Genomic DNA, 23,958 nt, shown 5'->3' on the forward strand with positions numbered 1-23,958 from the left:
TCATAGCCCTGTTCACATCCATAGATCTGGAATTAGCCAAAAAAAATCTATGACGGCATTGCTTCATAGCGCACCTGACTTAAACAAATGCATGAAGTTTGAAACACCAATTATATATAAATCTCATAAACCTCTGCCTAATCCCATACTTCAAATTTGATGGACAAATTTACCAACAAATTAAAGGTATATCTATGGGATCACCACATTCAGGACCTATAGTGGTGGTTGTTATGCAATGCCTAGAAGCCAGATGTGAACAATGAGGTACACATGTTTTTTTGATCATTCCAAACTATTCAAGATGATTTTTAAACAAAACATTACAATTTCAAAATGATATTTGTAAACTGGACACATTTTCTCTTTTGTTCAGTCTTGTTGCTTTTGTCTGACCTGTATTTTATGAATTCTGCATATATATATATATATATATATATATATATATATATATATATATATATATGTGTGTGTGTGTGTGTGTGTGTGTGTGTGTGTGTGTGTGTGTGTGTGTGTGTGTGTGTGTGTGTTTTTTTAATTTGTGCTGATAAATAAATAAAGGGAGAGTAGTATAGATCTATTTCAAGCTATTTAGCTCTCATCAGCTAGCCATACCCTTACTGGGATTTGAACCTGGGCTAAAAAAAAACCACAAATATAACAAAGGCAACAGTAAAAATATTGGGTTTCTGTCGTGATGGACTCTTGTGACGAGCCGATTGACAGATGATGGAAGCAGTTAGCTTCCTCCCATAATTGGGGCTTACCAGGGGTTGTAAAAATCATTCATATATATATATATATATATATATATATATATATATATATATATATATATATATATATATATATATATATATATATATATATATATATATATATATATATATATATATATATATATATACACTCAGTTTCCCAAATATCTACTTGTAACAGGTTTTCTCTCAAAATTACACTTTTAAAAATGGGCTTTGCTTAGTTTCTTGAGTCAATAGCAGCACCCAAAAGTTCTAAAAGTCCAAAAGCTGGGAAACAATTAAATTTTGGTTCATAGAATAGTTTGGCGATATAAATCATGTCAATTTAAACCTAAAATATATTCATGTGCCTTAAAATTAAGAAGAAAACTAAATCCCCAAGAGAGACAGAGTTGTGTAATTGTCACCACCAAGAAGACATACAAGAACAGTGACAAAGTGTTCTAAGGGAATGAATGAAAGCAATCCTTTAATAGAGAATCCATCACAATGTGGACAGATGGCAATGAATGAACTTCTCATTTCCTATTCAGAATTCAGACAGTAAGCATATATTTCAGAAAGATACAGTGCATCCAAATAATTTTTTGCAGAACTAGTATATTACATGTACATGAGTGAGTGACCAAGAAGGGGAGAGAAAGGCATATAGAGAGACAGGGACAGAAAGTGGAAATGTGTTTTATTTTAATTACAAAACATGATTATTACCTTCCCTATGCGCGCGCGCGCACACACACACACACACACACACACACAATTTTAAAATCTAATTCCTTTGATAGAATCCAATAATAAATGAATATCAGCATGCCTGTTTTTTATTCTCCTCTGACCTTGAGCCATTCAATATGCAATTTTTTCAGAAAAAAATATCTACAGCTAAATATGCAGACACTCCTTTTCTGAAGAGAGATATAAACATGAAATAGGGATTGCCGCCTCTTGTCTGTTGTTGGGGCAAAATGCTGCACTTTCACGTGTTTAATTTGAAGCTGATCAGCCATTTTTGCATACCCTTACTTTACTGTAACTATTGTTCCTATATTTCTGTTCGGCTCCTGAAATATTTTGTTTCTAAATATTTTTAAAATGTGATTATTTATACAGGCTGCTGACAGGTGTGTAATATACACTGACAAAAGCAGGTGTCAAATTATGTGTGAAAAACACAATTTCTTTTTGTACTTCTGTGTTTGTCCTTAAAAACTTATATTCCTCGTTATCTCTTAAAATCCACAAAATCCAGGGAAGGGGGAAGAGATTGAAAAAAGAAAACAATTAAAAAATAAAATTTAACCTTATCATGATGTGTTGTTTGTTATTGATGACTGTCTTCTGCACAAGCTGTGAATAATACAAGTTGGATGTGGTTTAATGCAGTACAGATTAATCACCAGAGCATAACTTGAGTTTTACATATTCAGCATGCAGCTTTGGGCTGTATATTCTGTTTAGCATAGTGGTCATAGATTATTAGCTTGAATATTTTGATAACAAGTAGGAAGGAATAAGACAAAGTGAATGGCTGAAATAGCTGAGTGTGCCTTGAAAAATGAATGCTGAAAAATGAACTGTCATGTGAAATACTAAAATGAAATTGATTTGTCTTATATTTAGGTGAATTTTTGCATTTCCTTTGAATTTCCTCTGAAAACCCTAATTTCCCTGATAAAATTAAATTGCAATATGTCTTGTACATACTTTTGATCTGGATGATTGTGTCTTCACTGACATATTGCAATACATTTTAGGGAGAAATCCCTGAAGTTGTATAGCAAGAGTACATTCCAACAACTCTTTGATTTTCTGCCTACTTTTTTATTTTGACTGATAAAGTTGCTTGGGTGAGCAACAAAACATCTCAGATTAACACATTTTCATTCAGTTGCTGTGATTCAACCTTTTATATACTTTGACCTGGATGATTGAGTCTTCATTGAAACACCCTGAGTACTGTGTCCAGTTCTAAACACCACACTTTAGGAAAGATCTCATCACGCTGAAGTAAATTCAGGAGAGGGTAACAGAAGAGAAGAAACTAAAAGCTAAATCCTTTGAAGATAGATTAAAGGAGATAGGTATATTTAGACTCGAAAACAGTTGCATTACTGAAGGGATGTAACACAGAAAAGCATAAGACCTGTTATTTGTTCCAAAGTACATGACATGGAATAATGGATTTAAGTTACTGAATAGGAGAATTGCACTGAACATTAGGAAAAATTATAATCTTAAGAATATCAGCAATTCAACAGTACCAGCAATTCAAGCTGCTCCACAGCTTTGGTAAATTCTCTTCATTGGACACATTCAAGCAGAGAATAAACAGTCACAATAGCTTTAATCTGGATTACTTTTCTAAGCAGTATTTTGAATGTGAGGACTTAATGCTTGTCTTCTAACTCTGTGATTCCCTACTATAATTCTAGATGCAGGGAGGTGATTCTTATGGTGAATAAGCTACAAGAGGAAAAGCTTACCTTTTTTCTTCACTCTGGTATCATTGAAAAAGATATCAGACATACAGCATGTGAAAGAAGAAATTCTTTCTGGCAAACAATTGTTGACTGACACTGCTGAGAGCAGTGAAGGAAGACACAGCAATATTATGCCTCACTTGCTCTACTTTAACAGATCCAGCTAGAAAATGCAGAGTTATTTGCAGTTAAATATTGGTTGTGTCTTTAATTTACAGATTCCTGTTAAATGAGTGTAATAAACTATATCAGAGATGCATTTGTGTCTCCTCAAAAAACGATAACATGCTGCAGTTTGAAGAAGTTGAAATGCTGCAAAAGTATAAACTAACTGCATAACACAACTTACAAGGCTATGCAAAATGTTGGATATGTGATTTGGAATCAATTTGACTGAATCACTAAATTGAATTGACTTGATGAAAGAAATGTCCTTCTGGGTTCAGCTCCAAGTGGGGAAAAAGACACTGGAGACATGGAGGCTGCTTGGAAAGATGGTTTATTGTTGGACAGGGTCACATGGCTTGAGCCCTGAACAGAAAAGGTGATCACATGCTTCAATGTTGGTGGAGAAGAAGAGAAGGGCTGAGGGAGGGGCTTGCTAGGCTTTTTATAACCTGTTCAATCCCACCTCTCTGTTTCCTGTTCCTGTGTAAGAAATGTATTCCGATTGGTTGTCAGACTCCCATGGGGGCATGCAGGCTACTCTCTAGGCTGTGTTTTGAATCCAGGTATGGATGAGTTCTCAGATGCCACGTGGTCAGTTGAGTAAAGGGCCAATATTATCATGCTTTCCTGTAGCTGTTGGTGAAGTCTTTATTATGTAAAGTGGGCTAGCTTGGCCGTCTTAATGGCCCATTAACAGTGGGGATGGGCAGGAAGCTACAGGCAACTATTCTGTCTTTTAAAACATGTTTCTTTCTTTTCACATTCAAAGAAATATTCTGCCTTTTCAATATTTCCTAGGATATTTCATTTTTCTGGGAGAGGGCTGGATGATAACTTCCTACAGACTAAAGTGGACTGAATTGACAATTCAAACTGAATTATAAAGTTGACCACGATGCCTGTGTGAAAATTCTGTTCATGAATCAATTCAGAAAAAATATGTAATATACTCCATTTTCCTAACTGATTTAAATAATTAGATTGACAATCACAATTAAATTGATGGTTCAAATCAGATAGAAGACCATTTGCACTCTTCTAATTGTTAACATTTTACTGAAATATCTACTATATTTGGTTTTCCTAAGAATCAGGACTTGTTGAAGTAAGTGATTATTGTGCTAGGCATATGTTTTTGTTTCCAGTGGACACATACACAGGTTTTTACTACATGTTCTGAACTAAAAAAAGGCTAAAATATTACTTCAAGCTTAGCAAGATGGTCCAGATTTCCATCTTATAAAATTCATCTCTATGGATTGTATTGTGACTCAGCAGTTCTGCTGAGAGTTTTTTCGGGATACAAAATTCAGTATGCCACTAGGGCTTGTGGGAGGAAGTTTGGAGATAAAAGGAGGGATGCTGCCACGGCCCAGTTGCTGAGAGCGGAGGACTTTCCCACTGACTGGACGAAGGTGGGATTCCTTATCAGCTTGCTCTCAGGCACGGCTGCCCATTGGGCCACGCCCTTGTTAGTGCCACAAAGCCCTCTGTTGGATGACTTTCAGGGCTTCTCCCAGCATTTCAAACGGATGTTTGAAGATCTGATCAAAGGGGAAACAGCTGCCAGAAGTTTGAAATCCTTGCAGCAGGGTACTGGGTCCTTGCAGGAATATGTGTCTGAATTCAGGCTTCGTAGCCAAGATTCCACATGGAATGAACCAGCTCTAATGGACACGTTCCAAGATGGATTGTCTGAGGCCTTGCAGGATGAACTGGCGAGGGTGGACAGGCCACCGACATTCGACACGTTGGTCCACCTGTGTCTCCGGATAGATGTCTGGCTGCAGAGGTGAAGGCCTCGCCAGGTATTCCAGGAAACCACCAGCATGCCAGTTCAGCAAGAGACTGCAGTGGACTGGGAGGAGCCCATGGAGTTGGGTGCTGTCCGACCTCGGGTGTCACGGACAGAGATGGATGGAAGACGTGCGGAGGGATTGTGTTTTTACTGTGGGGATCTTGGACACTTGGCAGGGAGCTGCCCCAAGAAGAACAGGAGGGTTTGCGTGGACTGCAGCCGTCCCTCAGCAACGCATGATCAAGTCGGACAACCAGCACATTGGTTAGAGATGGCAGCTCTACCAGCTTCAGTCGAGCCTTAACTCCCTGTCTAGGGTCCTCCACCCTCTGCACGGCCGACCCACCAACCCCCTTTCCGTCGGAGGTTGACGGCAGCTCTACCGACTTCAGCCAAGCCTTAACACCCTGTCCAGGGTCCTCCACCTTCTGCAAGGCCGACCCACCAACCCCTTTTCCATCGGAGGTTGACGGCAACTCTACCAGCCAAGCCTTAACACCCTGTCCAGGGTCCTCCACCTTCTGCAAGGCCGACCTACCAACCCCCTTTCCGTCGGAGGTTGATGGCACCTCCACCAGCTTTGGCCGAGCCACCACGCAATCCCCTCCCACAGAGCCTTTCCCCCGGTTTCGATGATCAGGGTGTGGCCCAGAAGGGTTGGTGATGGCCTCCCCGGAACACAGTCCAAGACCCTGGCACCCCACTGGGAACCTAGAGACAAAGTCCAGTGTTGCGGGGACCGGAGTCGACAAAGTCTGGAATCTCGGCGGAGTTCTTGTAGACCTGGCCCAATGACACTGAGCACATGACTTCACGCACCTCTGTACGTCATTTTTCAGATGGGGCCACCAAAATTGACGGGAGGCCAGGTGCAACGTCCGAACAAACCCCCAATGTCTTGATGCAGACGCACAATGAATCTGCAAGAGCACCTGTCGACGGAGGTGCCCTGCGGAAACATAGAGCCGGCCCCAATACTTCAAAAGATCCCCTTCCAAAGTCCATGGGGACGCCGGCCTCACTTCCGCCTTTTGTCACTCCACCCAGCCGTCACCCTGCTGCACATCCCGTACCAGAGACTGCATGCTCCCGGGATGACAAATGGCAGCGCAGGTTGCAACGGGTAGAACAGTCCGAGGTGGAAGCGAGTTCGCAGGGTTGGAGTTCTTTACTTTACTCGGCAGGGCATCCGCCCTGGGACTCCACACCCCCTGAACGCACGCTATCTTGTGCGAATGGGGTAACACACGTAGGGGGCTGGTGGGTTGGCCTTGTGGAGGGTGGATGACCCTGGACAGGGTATCGATGCCGGGAAGGGCGGAAGGAAACATGGTGGCCACCGGATACTGAAAGAGTTCCGATTCAAGGGGGCTATGCCTCCAGAGGTTTGGGATTCATGAAAAAGGCACCAAGGGAAATGGGTGCGGGTCATCTTGGGGACACATCATCCCGACCATCCGACCCCGGGGAAAGGGCCCTGCAGTGGGTGATAGCGTTGTCACTCAGCAGTTCTGCTGAGAATTTTTTCGGGATACAAAATTCAGTATGCAGCTGGGGCTTGTGAGAGGAAGTTTGGAGATAAAAGGAGGGATGCTGCCACGGCCCAGTCGCTGGAGTCAACGTTCCTTCGTGTGTTTCGTGTTTGGTAAAACATTGCTTGATTACTAATCGCGATTTATGCCTGTTACACTTGGATAAGTGCTTTGGTGTTTCATGTAAACCTGATCCGTGGAGACGGTGGAAGAACTGCAGCGTTTGTAAGAGCTTTTGTTTATGTTATTTTTTGGGCTCGAAGCCAGTTTGAACTGTGAACTGATAAAGAAAAGTCCTTTTAAGTTTGCCTGCCTGCGTTTGTTAACGAGCCGGGAAGTGGGGGACAGAACAGGATTGTATGATTTTGAAAAATTAAAATTCAGCAGCAGATTAAATAAGGCTGGGTTAAAATCGTACTGTTGTTTTATACCTTTAAAATATACTTTATTCATCATTGTCTAAGTTGTCTAGCCACCAGTGAATATGATTTCAATTGACTTTCTACCTAATGTAATTTAAATCTTCAGCTTTTCTATTATAGCTGTACTATAATAATATAACTTTATACTCTCCACACAATAGTATACACAAATACATTAGATTTAACAATGAATCAGGATAATTCTAGAGATATCATTGGCATTAAAATTGAACAGTGATTTGGGTTGATTGGTATATTTCCAATTATAATTAAACTCAGAACATATTTTTTTTCAATACATCTTTGTCATAGTATGAGCCGAGGTGGCGCAGTGGTTAAATGCAGCACTGCAGGCTACTTCAGCTGACTGCAGTTCTGCAGTTCGGCTGTTCAAATCTCACCGGCTCAGGGTTGACTCAGCCTTCCACCCTTTCGAGGTGGGTAAAATGAGGACCCGGATTGTTGTTGGGGGCAATATGTTGACTCTGTAAACCGCTTAGAGAGGGCTGGAAGCCCTATGAAGCGGTATATAAGTCTAACTGCTATGACTATGGCTATAGTATAATTATAATGCACAAGAACAAAGTAAGCTGTATTATATAGAGTAAAAAAAATAAATTTCTCCGGCCAATTTTTTTTTAACTGTAACAGTTTTCACAGAAGAAATTGTTGGCCCTATTTAAACAGAACCCAGAATCTCTTGCATATAAAGCATGCACCATGTGAAATTGTTCATAGATTTAATTCATTTTTATTACATAGCTTTATTACATGAACTAAGCAGAAATTATATAATTAGTCAGAAAACTTAGTGGAATTATATAAATAATAAAATTACCATATTTGGGCTGCACATGTCTAGACCATCATTAGATGGTAGCAAATCATTAGGGTTTTCTGTGTCTCTTTGCTTGCTCTCTAGCCTTTTGGATATTCCCAAAATCATTTATTCATTCATTTATGGTAACCCAAATAAACAAACAAAATGTTCTAGATACTTAAGTAATCATTATATTGAGGTTCCTTGGTGCTCTCTGAGCTTGCTTGTATTCTTGCAGACATTTCATTACCCTAACTAGGTAACATCACCAGTGCTAGTAAGGAGGGTTTTTTACTGTAAGTTTATATTCTGCTGTCTTGCCTATCTATGTGGGTGGGGGCCAGTGGTGGGTTCCTGATCCCTTTCCAACTGGTACGGTTGGAATGGGCCTGGCGTCGTCCACATGGACGTGTGCAGCACGCAAGCTGAGTTCCAGGAAGTTGCCTCTGGGGATGTGGACAAGGCCATCCGAGCTGTAAGTGCCTCCACTTGTATTCTGGACCCGTGTCCCTCCTGGCTGGTGGCTAACAGCAGGGAGGTGACACATGGCTGGATCCAGGCGGTTGTCACCGCCTCCCTTCGGGAGGGGCACTTCCCCGCCGTACTCAAAACGGCGGTGGTGAGACCCCTCCTAAAGAAACCATCGTTAGATCCAGCCATCTTAAACAACTTTCGTCCTGTCTCCAACCTTCCCTTTATCGGGAAGGTTGTTGAGAAGGTGGTGGCCTTTCAGCTTCGACGGGCCTTGGAGGAAGCTAGCTATCTTGACCCCTTCCAGTCCGGCTTCAGACCTGGTTACAGCACAGAAACCGCTTTGGTCGCATTGACCGATGATCTCTGGAGGGCCAGAGATGGAGGCTATGCGTCCATCCTGGTTCTCCTTGACCTCTCAGCGGCTTTCGATACCATCGACCATGGTATCCTTCTGCGACGACTGCGGGAGGTGGGAGTGGGAGGCACTGTTCTGCGGTGGTTCTCCTCCTACCTCTCGGACAGGTCGCAGTCGGTGTTAGTCGGGGGGCAGAGATCGTCCCTGAGGCCCCTAACATGTGGGGTACCCCAGGGTTCGGTCTTATCCCCCCTACTATTTAACATATACATGAAACCGCTGGGCGAGATCATTCGGAGGCACGGGATAAAATACCACCAATACGCGGACGATACGCAATTGTATCTGTCCGCCCCGTGCCAACTCAATGAAGCGGTGGACGTGATGAACCAGGGTCTGGAGGCCGTTAAGAACTGGATGAGTGCTAACAAACTGGTGCTCAACCCGGATAAAACCGAGTGGCTGTTGTGTTTCCCCCCCAATAATTTGGCTAATACACCAACGCTTAGGCTGGGGGGTCAAATTTTATACCCCTCAGATAGGGTCCGCAACTTAGGAGTCCTCCTGGATCCACAGCTGACGTTTGACCACCAGCTGTCAGCTGTGACCAGGGGGGCATTTGCCCAGGTTCGCCTGGTCCGCCAGTTGCGGCCCTACCTAGATCGGGGGGCCCTCACAACAGTCACTCGAGCCCTTGTGATCTCTAGACTGGAATACTGCAATGGGCTCTACATGGGGTTGCCCCTGAAGTGCATCCGGCGACTACAGCTAGTCCAAAATGCAGCCGCGCGAGTGATAGTGGGCGCACCTCGGTTCGCCCACGTTACACCTGTCCTCCGCGAGCTGCACTGGCTACCTGTTGGTCTCCGGGTGCGCTTCAGGATACTAATGACCACCTTTAAAGCACTCCATGGTAGTGGATCTGGGTACTTGAGAGACCGCCTTCTGCCGATTACCTCCCTAAACCGACCAATTAGATCGCACAGACTAGGCCTCCTCCGAATCCCATCAGCCAGTCAATGCCGACTGGCGACCACACGGAGGAGAGCCTTCTCTGTTGCTGCCCCGACCCTATGGAACGAGCTCCCCATGGAGATCCGCACCCTCACCACGATCCAGACCTTCCGCGCAGCCCTCAAGATCTGGCTCTCCCAGCAGGCCTGGGAATAGGTTTCCAATCACCCGCCCGAGTGTTTGATTGCTGAATGAAAGTTGTGTTTTATTAATTTTCTTTTGTTCACCAATTGTTTTGTTTTGACCTTGCACTTCCCCTCCCCTGTGGTTGTAAGCCGCCCTGAGTCCCCTCAGGGAAAAGGGCGGCATATAAATCCCAATAAAACCAAACCAAAACCAAACCAAACCACACATGGCGCACAAATGCATCGTACCTGCCAGCCCATGTGTACCTGCCAACACATGCATACCTGCCAGCGCATATGTCATACCTGCCAGCGACGTGACCCGACAAAAGGGCGAACATCAAAACCGCGCCCGACTAAACCACATTGCTAAAACCGCGACATCATCAACGCAGCGACAACAGCGCGGAGACAACAGCGCAGAGACAGAAGGGTGCTTTACATTAGCGCGGATACAGAAAGCCGATTTAACTTAAGGTAAGGGTTAAGGTTTAGGGTTAGGGTTAGGGTTAAGGTTTAGGGTTAGGTTTAGGGTTAGGTTTAGGGTTAAGTTAAGGGTTAGGTTTAGGGTTAGGTTAAGGGTTAGGTTTAGGTTTAGGTTTAGGTTTAGGGTTAGGGTTAGGGTTAGGGTTAGGGTTAGGGTTAGGGTTAGGGTTAGGGTTAGGGTTAGGGTTAGGGTTAGGGTTAGGGTTAGCGTTAGTGTTACGTTTAGGGTTACATTTAGCGTTAGGGATTAGGGTTAGGGTTAGGTTTAGTTTTACAGCACGCTTCTGTCTCCGCGCTGTTGTTGGCGCGATTCAGCGCTCATTCATCGGGGTGCTTTAGAACACGTGGTTTTATCACAGCGGTTTAGTCGGGCGCGGTTTTGTCGTTCGCCCTTTTGTCGGTGAACTGCCAGCGATGCCTCTGCAAGCCTCTGCAATGCTCCAGCTGCTCGGCGGTACCGGAACAGTACCCGGTGCTCTGGGCAGGCTCCAGTATGCCCGTGCTGGGGTGTACTGCCTGCAACCCACCACTGATGGGGGGTAGTCTTAGAGATTCCTTCTGGACTGTTTGCTGATGGCTCTTTGGCAGTTTCTTAATTGAAGTATTGCTTACTTGATTGTTGGTATGAACTTAACCTTGGAATTAATCTAAGCTGATCTGGTTATTGGTTACTAGTGGAGAGGTGTTGGAATCTTCTTCATTTGGGGGGCTGTGGTTTGTCTCTTTTGCATAGTCTATAGATGATATTAATGTTTATGTATCTATTGATGTATCACTACATTACAATATCAACCTGTAATACAATTGAAAATTTAATACATCCTAACCTACATCTTCATCTAATTAACTTCATTCACAAATTATTCATGTAAAGAAGATCCAAGAGATGTAAGTGACAATATTGCATTTTATCTCCTTTTCCAAAATCATATAACTTTCATGCCCCAATCTTATTCATTGATATCTACAACAGAAAAGATGAGGTATGCCCGTAGGTGTGTATGTGCACATGCATACACTTACTATATAGATTTCAAGACAAGGTATGACAAAAGCTTAGTGATATGAACTTATTACTCCTTTAATTCTATTAAAAATAAAAATCTATTAATTATTATTAATAAGTACAAGTTGTTAAGAGAGGCACACAAAATAGTAGAAAAATGGCTCTAAGTGAATTCTGAAGTAGAAGTTGATAGAGCAAAGTCTATCAATGGTGTTTGGTCAAAAAACACATACAATTACTAGCTGTAATTGAACAAACAAGAAAAATGTAATTCCTCAGATTTAGAATTTTTGTCCTGCTCTGGTATTTAGCAGCTACTTTTCAACTTAAAGGGCCCAGTTACAAAGGGCTCTTTGGTCCAAAACATGTGTTTCCAATAAAACCCTACATAAAAGATTAACAAATTTAATTACTCACTAAGATATTTGTTTCTTGAGCAAACAAAGTGACCCAAGTTGACTTTCCAATCATTTTGCTCATGCATTTTTCAGTCTGACTCTATTAAGAAACATTATTTTGCAATTACATTAAAGTCAGCCTTAAAAATCACTTGCCTGCACTACTTTGCTCCCTTATGTGAAGGAGATTAATGAAATCCATCACAGCTTGGGCTATTGCACAATTCACTAAAGAAATAAATAATACCACCAGAGAGTGCAGATAGATACGCATATTTAATTCCTTGTGCTTATGGATACAGGCTATATTCCACAACATTTTCACTTTTGAATTCCAACCCACTTATTCATTGAATATGTATTATAAACCCTTTAAACAGAAACATGGCACTTATGTAGTCTGTAGAATTATTGCTAAATTACAATTACTAATTGACATTTACTGTTAAAAAATTAAAAATGGGTGAGGAATGCTTTAGTAAGGAAAGGCAAGATGCAAGCAAGATAAGGCAGAAAAGTATTGAGAAAGATTTTGAAAGAGAAGAGAAATTTGCCTGATGTTACTTACATATTACTTACCTAGAATGAGGTGTCCTCCTGGATCTGTCTCTAGCATCCATGGATTACTATCATCTGTTAGGAATAAAGAAGCATGTAAACAAGTGGCTGCTAATGCAAAGGCCTCTGCATTATTGAAAATAACTAATTTGGATAGTATCTCAATTAACATGAAAATCTATAATAAGCAGCTTCCAATGGATAAATCAGTTTAATTGATGAGGTTACATCATCTGACTTAATTTCCTATTTCTCTGTTGAAAATTTTACATGAGTAGTTGTAGATCTTTTCCAACTGATTACATGCTAATTGTGTGTAGCACTAAAATTTACATAACAAAAATATAGATCTATAAGTATATATTTCCATTATTATTTTAAACAATTACCTTTAAAGAAGATAAAGAAAGATTTTTTTCTCTCCTTTAAATCTTATCTAATAGTTTATAAATACTGAATGTTTCACTGGAGTTGTTATGGTTTATCATGTATTTAAGACCTTCTAAAGTATGAATTATTGATAGGCTCCAAGGAGCAACGAGGGCTCATCATCTAAATATTTATTCAGTGTGTTTCTGAAAGGATATCCCTGACCTCATACAGACCATAAATGCTCCAAATGGTCTTTTGTGGGAAGAGTTACAGACCTTCCTTAAAAACAAAACTATATCCCAGTTTTTGAGCAAAATTCTATATGAGAAAAATACTATATAAACTGTGAAAATGTTATATGTTATGTGTGTGTGTGTATATATATATACACACACATATGATATTTTCACAGTTTCTATGTTTGTTGATCTGTCTGTTATCTATCTATCTATCTATCATCTATCTATCTATCTATCTATCTATCTATCTATCTATCTATCTATCTATCTATCATCTATCTATCCATCCATCCATCCATCCATCCATCCATCCATCCATCCATCCATCCCTCTATCTACATCTCGCTATCTTTTAACAGTCCTGTAATGCCTTGCGCATGATCAGACACATTTCAAGTAGATATTCTATACTTCACACACAAATCAAACAGCAATGGAAATACACCTTGTAATTGAAACCATTAACTCTTCCAAATTGTTGCATTGCAATATGTACCATTTCCAAAAAAGGTTTTCTAAATAAGAGAACCAAAATACGACATGTTTGACAGTGTCAAATACAGATTAATGTGAGCAATCACAAGATGCAAATCACAGGGATAGGGTAATTTCTCACATGTCTCATCAGTCTGAGCTAGAAAGGATTTGTGTTCCTGTGGGGTGTGTGTGTGTGTGTGTGTGTGTGTGTGTGTGTGTATGTATGTATATATATGAGTGTGTGTGTGTGTTTGTGTGTGTGTGTGTATGTATTTTGTGTCGCAACCCTGGTATGGCCAAATATGGGAGGAAGCATACTGCTTCCTTTCTCTGTCTATCGACTCACCCTAGGAGACCATCCAGACAGAAAGCCATTATTTTTACTGTTGCCTTTGTTACATTTGTGTTGCATTTGTGCTGATAAATAAATAAAGGGAGACTAGTATAGATCTATTTCAAGCTATTTAGCTCTCATCAGCTAGCCATACCCTTACTGGGATTTGAACCTGTGCTGTATTACATATTAGGCAGTTGTGTTAGCCACTAAGCCACAGGTTCTCCTCCTTTATCAGCTGAGCCAGGGAAATAGGCATGTATTTTGTGTCACAACCCCTGGTATGTCCACATATGGAAGGAAGCATACTGCTTCCTTTCTCTGTCTATCGGCTCACCCTAGGAGACCATCCAGACAGAAAGCTCTGTGTGTGTGTGTGTGTGTGTGTGTGTGTGTGTGTGTGTGTAAATTTTTTAGAACCTCTTCTGTAGGTGTGGCCTGTTTTGTGGGAGTGGCTTGCTGGCCATGTGACTGGGTGGGAGTGGCTTGCCAGCCATGTGATCTGGTGGGAGTGGCTTGCCAGCCATGTGACTTGCTGGGTGTGGCCAACTGGTAAAATGTGGTGAAACTCACTTAACAATGCTCTTGCTTAGCAACCAAAATGTTGGCTCAGAAACTCTGGCATTTGAAGCACGCAAGTCTTAAAGCTATCAAGTTACAAGACCCTTGCACCCCTAACCCTTTAGAAAAAAAAATCCCAGGGGTGTTCAAACTTGACAGGTTTAAGACTTAAGAACTTCAACTCCCAGAATTCCTCCTCTCACTCTTCATCTTGATGAGTGCAGATGGGCGGCGGGAGGGAGCTGGAACCGGTTCGAAATGGCACTGTAGATTTGTGGATTTAGAACCCGTTCCAGCTCCCTCCCCCCACCCAAATATAGAAGAGGTTAGAACTGACAGGAACCCACCCCTGAGATGTACCTTTAGAATGGTAATTAGTTACACAAACTTTTGCTATTTGAATATTTTATATATAAATTGTGGTGCGGCTATACTTGCAATAATATCTACAGTTCAGACTATCAGAAGGTGAAGAAAAGGACAACTTAAAATGATCATGTAACTAAACCAATGGTCCTAAGGAGAACATTGTGGCTTTTTAGTTAAGAAAAGAGATGTTTAAAGAGAAACATGAAAGAAATTAATAACTACATTCATGGCATAGAAAAAAACAGATATGGAGAATTGACTTTCTCCCTCAAAATGTTAAATCCCAAGATCAATGCAAATGAATGATGGAAAGTTCACAACAGAGAAAAGCTTGTTTACACAAATGGGTACCAACTTGGAGAGTTTTAAGTGGAATTAGGCAAATTCACAAAGGATAAATCTATTAGTGGCTAGGACTATCAGGACAAATATGCTTATTCTCCATTAAATCTCCTCACAAAATTGCTTTCTTTCTCCTAGGGCTGTGCAAGAATCTAGGGCCAAAGGCAAAAGTGTGATTTAGAGTGCAGAGTGCCACATTGTACATAGTCTTAACTCATTTGTTCCTTGTTTTCTCATAACTGTTTGGTGACATTCTAAGCAGAATATTCATAACTATCCCAAATCAGTGATGCCTTTATATAAATAAGACTAAATAACTGTGCTGCAAAAAAGTGTACAACCATTTACAAACAAACATGAATATAACAAAAGTTGATGAGTGAATTCTTCACTACATAAATGAAGTTTTGCTATTATATTATAGGCTTTCATTTAGATAAAAGTGAAAGTTTTCCCCAGGGTTTTTTGTTTTTGTTTCAGACAATATCTGCTTTGACAACTGATATGCCATTTAAATAGTGTTAGAAGGACATATCTAAATTTCTGTGGCAAGGAAAAAATACCTGAATTAAATATAAGGTGTTACAAGATGCAAAGGTTTACCTAACTTGAAATTGTATTTTTCAGCTCGCTGTTTGGTTTTGAAGAGAAAGAAAAAGTGCATGAAACGGGAGGAAAAGTAAAACAGAAAAGAAAGAGAAAAATTACAAAGAAGTAGCTTCCAATGTTCTTTACCACAATTTTGAGTGCAATTATAAATTTGTCTCTTACTCTGTAGTTACAATATAGCTCTTTTATTTCAATAACCTATTTTTTCTCAAGATTAAAACCACAAATTATAACTTCATTTTTATGGCTAATTTTTTATAAGGGCTTTCCTGTCATTTCCTGACTGGTTCTTCAATTTCATTCTTCTTTCCTTTTTCTTACCTTATATTACTTTGTAATAATTTCACATGTATGTCCTCCTCTTCTGCCCATTTCTTTCACTTTCTCCTAGGTTATTACATTATAACCTTTATATTACTTTATATCTCTATATTTATCATCTGTATATTATTTTCTAATTTTATATTGCTTTCTAACTTCAAATTACTTTATATGTTTATGTCCTCCTTTGACAGAATTATTGCTTGTAGGTGAGGGGAATACTACAGACAAGATGCACTTGGCCTTCCACAGAGTCTCTCATGATATTATCCTAAACAATACAGTAACATAAGGGCTGAATGACCAGTCTAGACCAGAAGCAGAGTAAAATGCCACCGGACCCTGTCCTTGGTCCTGTACTGTTTGACATTTTTATATATTACTTTAATGAGAAATGTGAGGGGAAGTTATTAAATTTGTAAATGACACAAAGCTTAGATAATTAGCTAATATTTTAAAAGAGACAAGATTGAAAAAGCCTAGATAGCCTTAAGAAGTCAAGTTACCCATCAGGATCAACATACTGTTATATGACTTATCATTCAGTAGGGCTGAATATATTAGAGTAGCTTGGAAAATATATTTTATAATTGCCTTCCCCCATTAAATAAAAAAGAAGAAAGAAAAGGGGGATTATGCCAAAAAATATTGAAATCTTTTTTTATTTTGTACTTTATTGTCATTGTACATATATTCACAGTATACCCATACAACAAAATTCACATAACACCAAGAGACCAGGCCCACCACACAAACACCCCCCACCCACCAAAATGTCCCCGCCCCTAAACCATCCCAGCATCCACACAACAGACCAAGTAATGCTTTCCAACAGCTCACTGATGGTGGCCCTTTAGTTCATTGTTGAGTGCAATTATAGCATAAATGATACACTTTGAGAGAAAAGAAACAAATTTTAGAAACTGAAACTATGCAGACATAAAATAAACTGTAACAAAAGATCCCTAGATCCCTATTCCATGAACAGTTTTATAAACAGTAATCAGCCTCTTGAATTGCACTCAGAAGCCAGTGTAACCTATGAAACATAGCTATTAGATCAGCCTAATGAGGAATGCTGATAATTGCTTTTGCTGCTTCATTCTGGACCTGATACACTTCTTGAACAGTTTTCAACAGTTCATTGTAATACTCCATATGACTAGTAATGGCATATGACAAAGTAATCTTTCCTAAAAAGGTTAACATTATCTAAAATTCAAAATAAAGATTCAGGAGTCTGGAAGATTTTATATTGTCCAGTGACAGAAGAAAGATGGGGTTTGTTTTGCTCCCATGATAAGAAATAAAAAGTGAGAAACAGTAGACTTTTAGGGCAAATTATTTATACAATAACATCTGCTATTTATCTGCTACACAGTTACATAGCCTACATGATGGTGATGATGGTGATAATAATAACAATCTTTTTAAAGCTGCCTAAATTCCTCTGTCATTGTGGAGTACAATAATTGGTTTCATTGTTGGTTTTATTTAAGAATAACACAATTTAGAAGAACAAGTTATGTATAGGACACTTTCAAAATTGAAACTATTAATAGTACATGGACTTCCCAACAATACCACAAATCTTGATTAATGTAAAAGGAGATATTCTCATTAAGTAATGAAATGTAAAAGCTGCTACTCCAATAATCATTAGGCTAAAACACTTCCCTTTGCTCAGCAAAACATATTAGCAAAATGGACTGGAGGCCAAATCATGCATTTTATACAAAGTTTCTTTGATCCCTCTTACCTATGACTCATTGGAAGGAAGTTCCCTCTTATAAGATATTAATATTAATGCAGATCTTTGAGCTCTTTCTGCCTTTGGTTAATTAACTGAAAGAGCAGCAGAGTCCAAAATCAATCTTTTAAATTTTTTATATCTTAACCTTTCTTCAAGAACAATCAAGGTTCTTCACCTATATATTTGATTTGGAGATTATTCTTGTAAACTTTGACCTAGATAGTAAGTCTTCTTTTCTGGATCCAGAGATTAACAGAAAATGAGTTCAAAAATCCAAGCCCAGGGAGAATCACAAGAAAATACTGTTGTTTAAAATGAGATACAGTATCTTATGAAAAAAATCTTTGCATAGGTCATGTCAGTGGAGAAATCTTCAATACAGGAGTCAGGGTACAATAGCTTCTATTGGACTGTTTTGTATTTTCTATATGAGATATTGTAAAGTTATCTTACTTTTATTTGCATTTTTATTTTATTTATTAAATCTGTATGCTACTCACTCTACCAAGTGATAAGCAAAATATTCACACTCTGATATGACTCTCTTTGTTCGCTAGTTTACAACAATTATCCAAATTGACTTCATCCATTGCAATATTGAAAATATTGAATTATCTACGGTAATTAAAAATAAAAATATGGATACAGTTAGTAATTGTGTATGTGAGTTATTTGTAAAAAAAATAACATTTGTAACATTTGTAAGCTGGTTGCCAATTTCTCCAAATTGTGATCATGTGACTGTGGGAATGCCGTAATCATGGCTCCAGCTACAAGGCCTTGTTGTAGGTCCCTTTGTTAGCACAGTTATAACCTCAGAACTTGTAAAAACTCATGCTTACAAATGGACTGCCTGTTACTAAAAAAGTTGGGGGAGTTTTATCCTTTTTCAAGCCAACAAACACTTGAGGTCATGCAGAACTTTCAGGAATTGCTGAAAACTGCTGAAAAACAGACTGTATATTAAAAATGTGTGGCTTCAGCAGTTGACTGAAAGCATTAAATGACTTTAGGGGTTTGGAACTCAAGGAAGGAGAATGCAGTGCATCATTTTCAGTAATAGGCAGCACATTTGTCTAGGGGTTCTTCTTAGATCAGACATTCTTAACCTGTGGACTGCCTATATGTATAATCATAACATTTCTAGACTGTCCAACTACAAAGCAACTAGGCAAAGCAACAGATAACAATAAATCAAAGAGGAAAAAAATACAATTACATGCTTTCAATCAACTAGTCTGAAACATAGTGAAATAGGATACTTTTCATTTGTTTTCCAAATGTTTAGACATACTGTCATAATTTCTATTGGCTGTGTATCTCAATAAGGAACAAGAAGTTTCTCTAAATAGCAGGATCAGATTGGCAGAATCTATATTCAGGAAGCAGGAAGTGTGATTTCCTCTAAAATTTATTAAGGAATATAGGACTGGATTGTAAATACAGGAAATCTGAGAGTTAATAAAATGTTTTATCTCTTTTTTATATCTATATGTATGGATTTTATTTTCCATTCTTTAGCAAAGACAATATTCTTAAATGGAACTTATAAGAATAAGTGAATCCAAAATATTTCATTTGAAAAAGGTGTGAGAAACGTTAAACTTTAAAGAAAAGACTTTGTAACTGATTTTTACTGTATGAAATTCTAATATTAAAATATACAGTTATTCCAATTACAAAGCTATATTGTGTAAAGAAGGCCTTCATTTGTTGATTCCTTACATATAATTTTCACACAGCAGTTCGCTGCCTTTGCATCTGTCAGTGATCAGACAGCTTTCTAGTAAAAGCAGATAAAAGCCATTCCTGAGTAAACTCAAACAAGATGTATTTTGCCAGTGGCTTTGAAGGGAGACCAGGTAATTTATGGCTAAAGAAAAAAAACCCATAAAAACTGCTTACCTGCTTAGGTCTGCTTACCATATGTAAAGACTACAACTTACACACAAATGAAAGCTGGGAAAAATACTCTATTTTGTTCTTAATTCAAGTCAATTGTATCAGATATACATTCTGCAAAACTGGGGACAGTATTAATTGTTCCTTTGGGTTTATACAAAAATATAAGAAAAACCTTACAAGTTAACAGTTTATGTGGCATCAAAAGAAAAGAGTTTTCCTTTTCCGGTAGTTGTTTATGTAGGGGCAATTCTACTATGCACATAATGTGATTTATTCATTTCCGAAGCAATCATGAGAACCAGTGTTTATTTCTCCAAGGACTGTTAGGAAAGTTAGCAAAAGTCTGGTGAGTTTATGCTTTCCCATTATATTCCAGATCTTACCTTTAAAAGTTCATAAGTGGAATACCTTACCTTTTTTGTTAAGTAAAGGCGATGTCAGCCTCTGCTTTGCTGTTGCTTCGACTGCCATGAAACGGGGAGGGAGGGCATGGTATTTGGGAGTCTTAGTCTTAGTCTTAGTAGTTTATTTATATGCCGCCCTTTTCCCTGGGGGGACTCAGGGCGGCTTACAACTCGAAAAAGGGGGGGAACAAACAATTAACACATAAGACCGTACATCATTAAAAGCACAACATTCATACTATTCGGGTGGGTTACGGTCTTTAACCCCAGGCCTGACGGGATAGCCAGATTTTAAGGGCTGTGCGGAAGGTCTGGAGGGTGGTGAGGGTACGAATCTCCATGGGGAGATCGTTCCATAGGGTCGGAGCTGCCACCGAGAAGGCTCTCCTCCGCGTGGTTGCCAGTCGACATTGATCGGCAGATGGAACTCGGAGGAGGCCTAATCTATGAGATCTAATTGGTCGAGTGGAGGTGATTGGCAGTAGGCAGTCTCTCAAGTACCCAGATCCACTACCATGAAGGGCTTTGTAGGTGACAAGTAGCACCTTGAAGCGTACCCGGAGATCGACAGGTAGCCAGTGCAGCTCGCGGAGGATAGGTGTTATGTGGGTGAAACGAGGTGCACCCACAATCGCTCGCGCGGCCGCATTCTGGACTAGCTGAAGTCGCCGAATACTCTTCAAGGGCAGCCCCATGTAGAGCACATTGCAGTACTCCAGCCTAGAGGTCACAAGGGCACGAGTGACTGTTGTGAGAGCCTCCCAGTTCAGGTAGGGGCGCAACTGGTGCACCAGGTGAACCTGGGCAAAGGCCCCCCTGGTCACAGCTGACAAATGGTGTTAAAAAGTCAGCTGTGGGTCCAGGAGGACTCCCAAGTTGCAGACCCTGTCTGAGGGGCATAGTGTTTGACCCCCCAGCCTGAGAGATGGAATACTTGCTGAATTAGTGGGAGGGAAACACAACAGCCACTCGGTCTTATCTGGGTTGAGCACAAGCTTGTTAGCCCTCATCCAGTCCCTAACAGCTTCAAGGCCCTGGTTCATCACGTCCACCGCTTCATTGAGTTGGCACGGGGCGGACAGATACAACTGAGTATCGTCCGCATACTGGTGGTATTTTATCCCGTGCCGCTGAATGATCTCACCCAGCGGTTTCATGTAGATGTTAAAAAGTAGGGGGGACAAGACCGAACCCTGCAGCACCCCATATGTTAGGGGCCTAAGGGTTGATCTCTGCCCTCCGACTAACACCGACTGCGACCTGTCCGAGAGGTAAGAGGAGAACCACCGCAAAACAGTGCCTCCCACCCCCACCTCCTGCAGTCGTCGCAGAAGGATACCATGGTCGATGGTATCGAAAGCCGCTGAGAGATCAAGGAGAACCAGGATGGAGGCGTGGCCTCTGTCCCTGGCTCTCCAGAGGTCATCGGTCAATGCGACCAAAGCGGTTTCTGTGCTGTAGCCAGGCCTGAAGCCAGACTGGAATGGGTCCAGATACTAGCTTCCTCCAAGGACCGCTGGAGCTGAAAGGCCACCACCTTCTCAACAACCTTCCCCACAAAGGGGAGGTTGGAGACTGGACGATAATTGTTAAGAACGGCTGGATCCAAAGATGGTTTCTTCAGGAGGGGTCTCACCACTGCCGCCTTAAGTGCGGGGGAAAAGACCCCCTCCCGAAGGGAGGCGGTAACAACCGCCTGGATCCAGCCCCGTGTCACCTTCCTGCTGTTAGCGACCAGCCAGGAGGGGCACGGGTCCAGTGCACATGTGGAGGCACTCACAGCTCTCATGGCCTTGTCCACGTCCTCAGGGGCAACATCCTGAAACTCAACCCAGCGATGGCCTACCAGATTATCCCCTAGTGCCTCGGCTGGATCTGCGGAATTGGAGTCCAAGTCCGACCGAAACCGAGCAACTTTGTCCGCTAGAAACTGGATGTAATCCTCAGCCCTACCCTGTAAAGGATCCCCTGTATCCCTCCTATTTAGGAGGGAACGGGTTATCCTGAACAGGGCGGCTGGGTGCGACTCAGCGGAGGCTATAAGTTCTTTTCGCCATCCTGATTGCCCTGATGTATTCCTTGATGCAAGATGTTAAAAGTGCTCGGTTCAATTCGGATTTATTGGATCTCCATAAGTGCTCTAGGCGTCTCTTCCGGTGCTTCCTCTCCCGGAGTTCCTTGGTGAACCAAGGGGCCTCCTGGATCCACTGCCTCGGAGTGGCCGTAGTGGTGCAATCCGGTTAAGAGACTCCGCCGCTGCCGAGTTCCAAGCAGCAACCAGAGTCTCTGCTGGACTGTGGGCGAGGGTATCAGGAATAACCCCAAGCTCCGTCTGGAACCTCAGAGGGTCCATAAGTCGCCTGGGGCGGAACCACCTGGTCGGTTCCTCCTACCTACAGAGGGGTTACTAATTGTGCTGGAGGAAGTTTCTGGAGCTCAGCTGCCTGTCGGACTACGCAAGCGTAGGAGATTCCCGCCAGGACTAACGGCACTGACATTCCATCTTCGTGATGCCTTTTGAAGTTATCTCACACCTGACACTTGGGAGAATTATGATTGGACTGTAACTGTGATGCCAAGGGATGGGGAATGGGCTATTCTATATATCAATCGCTTTCGCGCCTAAATAATCAGACTATGCCTTTAATCATTTATAATTAGTAAAGTACACTTGATTTCTATTCATGGAGTCTCATGGTCTTCTTTCCTAATTACCTAATGGAGAGGTTCTGACAGTAAGCGAAGTCTCACTCACACCCCACCAGGAGATTTCAACCTTCTGTGGGGGGGTGTACTTACAAGAAGGAACGAGAAAGATGACTTTGTGAGCAAGCGATGAAGAAGAGATTGAAAGGGAAACTGCAGACCCATCATTACCTGGGAGAATGGCTGGCCTAGGAATAGCGGACCCTGCTATTCCCCCTCGATGGTCCCTAAGTGTGGGGCAAAAAGAGGACAGCGAAAGTTGGGATGCTGGAGTTACTAGGAGAAAACCAGCCGACTTGGAAGAAACCTTGCCCGAACGGAAACCCCGAGAGAGAGACCAAATGGAAGACTTTGAACAAAGGTACTCTATGCAAAAATTCAGGGAGGGTGAAGAGGCCGAGGGAGGATGGGAGCAAACAAACCCAGAAACAGCTTCTCCCCCCCCCCAGCCAGGGCGGCTGCCAGAGTAGGGAGGGCCCCCAGAAGACGCAGAATGGCAAAAGTCCCTCCCTTACCTGTAAAATATGACGGGAATTCCAAGAAGCTGGGTCTCTTTGTTATACAAATTTGGAACTATATGGAAATTTATGGGCCCGATTTAGAAACAGATGAAATGAAAGTGCGAATGGTGTTACTTGCTTTGGAGGAAGAGGCGGCCGAATGGATGATCAGCTTGCACCAAAGCAATTCCCCCCTCCTGAGGAATTTTGATGCTTTTATGACTGCATTTAAAAGACGATTTGATGACCCTCTAATTGAGAAACGGGGAAAGATGAAATTTATGGCCCTCAAGCAGGGAGATAGACCGGTGGCTCAATATATTCAGGAGTTTCAACAGCTTTCTTGTTATATGAGAGGCTGGTCTCAGGATGCCCTTTTGGACCAGTTTGCATTAGGATTAAATGAGGACATTTACCAACAATGTGTTAACATACACCTTCCCAAGCGAGTTACAGCTTGGTATGAAAATGCAGCAGACGTTGAGCTCGATTTGATTAGACTTCAACGGGCGAGAGAGGAGAAAGCAGGAAGATCACCCCCCCCCAGCTCAAAAGCCCCCTTTCCGAATCAGGAGTGAGGGAAAGGGTAGCTCCACTGGCAAGAGCAAGCCGCTCACATGCTTCCGTTGTGGGAGGGGAGGCCACCGCGCCACAGATTGCCGCATTAAA

At 41.3% G+C, this 23,958-nt stretch overlaps 1 long non-coding RNA gene across 1 annotated transcript in view; it reads right to left on the reverse strand.

Moving 5' to 3' along the window:
* Positions 1-23,958, reverse strand: part of LOC148049222 (uncharacterized) — a 185,103-nt gene that overhangs the window by 7,254 nt on the left and 153,891 nt on the right. The window contains exon 3 of the long non-coding RNA XR_015695396.1: positions 12,419-12,472. This is a non-coding gene — a long non-coding RNA (uncharacterized LOC148049222). The remainder of the gene's footprint in view (positions 1-12,418; positions 12,473-23,958) is intronic.

The sequence above is a fragment of the Thamnophis sirtalis genome, unplaced genomic scaffold (assembly GCF_051295495.1).
Source record: "Thamnophis sirtalis isolate CommonGarterSnake01/CBP01778 unplaced genomic scaffold, rThaSir2_p1.2 scaffold_2, whole genome shotgun sequence".
Classification (NCBI taxonomy): domain Eukaryota; kingdom Metazoa; phylum Chordata; class Lepidosauria; order Squamata; family Natricidae; genus Thamnophis; species Thamnophis sirtalis.